Raw genomic sequence first — 2171 nt, forward strand, 5'->3', positions numbered from 1 at the left:
CTGCTCCTTTACTTTGTAACTAGAAACACAGGTCCCAGCACGGACTTGTTTATTGCTAGATGTGCAGTGGAGCAAGAGTTGGACGCTGCTACTGCTATGCAAAGAAAACATGCCAACAAGTTCTTGCTGAGTGATGTGCTATGTGGCATTTGTCAAAGATGCCTTTTGGCAAATACCTCCATAGCTTCTGATTCACTTCTTGGTGAAATTGGTGAACTTAGCATGTTTCTTTACCATGTTTTCAATAGAAAGTAAACTGTATCAGTACACGTGTTCAAAAACAGGCATACACATGAACAAGGGCTATGCACATTGTTCCTGGCATGAGGAGCCCCAGTAAATTGAGTTTAGAGTTGTTGGGTCTATTCCAGATTTCATTAAAAAAAAAAAACAAAACCCCCACACACACAACAAACCCCAAAACTGTGTATTTCTTATTTTTTTGCTATTAGGCCGCACAAATTTTGACTATTCTTTTTCCAAATCTGTAAGAAGGCGAGACTGCAGTAATTCCTCAGTCTTCAAAGTGGGTTGTAGTCAGACCTATCTCCCTTTTCTGCATACATATCTAAGCAGTTTTAACTCAAGGGAGTTGATAGAACACGATGCTGCTCAGTCTACAAGATGGAATATATTTCATCCAAATGCTTAAAGCTTTCTGGGCTCCTTGGGGGTGAATTTTGTCATAAGAATTTGGGAATTTACCTATGAGGTGATAGTGTATAACCTATTTCTGATAGCTAATTGCATTACCAATTAGCACACGTGAACTGGCCTATTTTTCTGATGTGTGAAAAAGTGAACCTAACTTGTGAATGATTCTGCTGTTTCCTTTTCAATTTTGTTGCTTCTGTCACTCATGGAAGACTTGAGTTGGGCTAATTTGTATTGTTTCTCAAAGGATGTCACGTTGGTTGGTGGTGCTGAAACCCCAACTATACTATATAGTTACCATATGCAATTCAGCGATTTTATTTTCTTCAGATTTTAATGTGGTTCTCGGGGAAAATACCCCCCACGTGTGTCGTTTGACACTGTTGGAGGACAGTTGGTTTGGATAAGTGTGCCACTACGGGGGATTGAAGTGTGTTTGTTGTCTGCTTGGAACAGTTTCTTGGTTTAATTTAACCCAAAAACTCACCTATTTGGGTGCACCAAGACAGCTTCATGACTCAAACCAAAGTGCAGGAAGCAGGATGATTCAGTGATTTGATTCTGAACTGTGCTGATGACCCAAACCAAACTGGTAATGTGGGTGCAGCTGTATAGTTTTGGATACAGATCGATTTGGCTTTATTTTTTTCTAAGGCCTGGGGTGGGTACTAGCTTTCATTTTAAGTAAATGGGTGTGTTTTGCTGGTGGTTCAGCTCCCATGACTAATAAAGACAATTAAAGATATTGTTGACTGATTGTTGTTCTTGATTATCCTGATTAACTTATTGCTATCCTGATTAAGGTATTGTTATCTTGAATATTCCTAGCTCTTACCATGAGCTAGCTTGAACACTTGGATTTAGGTTCCTTATAGTGTTAATGTCATAAATAGCAATAGGGGTCCTTCTAGGTCTGTAAAAATACAGATGCAGTTATTCAAATTTTGTTGTGTATAAACTCCTATAGAAGATGAGTACATTGATTCACAGAATTGAATAGAAGGGAAAAAAACCCAGGTAACTAAGTTCTTGACTGTTTGGCTTTTCCTGTTCACTGGTTACACTTGTGTCAGCCGCCTTTGGCCTGTATTCTGGCACTGAAAAATCCGTCGTCTATAGATGTAAAAACTCAAAGATTCACAGAGTAGAGGGGGTTGGAAGGGACCTCTAGAGATCATCTAGTCCACCCCCCCTGCCAGAGCAGGATCACCTAGAGTAGATCACCCAGGAACAAGTCCAGGCGGCTTTGGAAGGTCTCCAGGGAAGGAGACTCCACCCCCTCTCTGGGCAGCCTGTTCAGTGCTCTGTCACCCGCACACTGAAGAAGGGTTTCCTCATGTTCAGGTTGAACCTTCTGTTTTCCTGTGTACAGCCATTGACCCCAGTCCTGTCACTGGGCACCACTGAGAAGAGCCTGGCCCCATCTTCCTGACACCCACCCTTTAGATATTGATAAGCATTGATAAGATCCCCCCTCAGCCTCCTCTTCTCCAAGCTAAACAGACCCAGCTCTCTCA

Source organism: Eurypyga helias, unplaced genomic scaffold (assembly GCF_000690775.1).
Source record: "Eurypyga helias isolate BGI_N326 unplaced genomic scaffold, ASM69077v1 scaffold3338, whole genome shotgun sequence".
Classification (NCBI taxonomy): Eukaryota; Metazoa; Chordata; class Aves; order Eurypygiformes; family Eurypygidae; genus Eurypyga; species Eurypyga helias.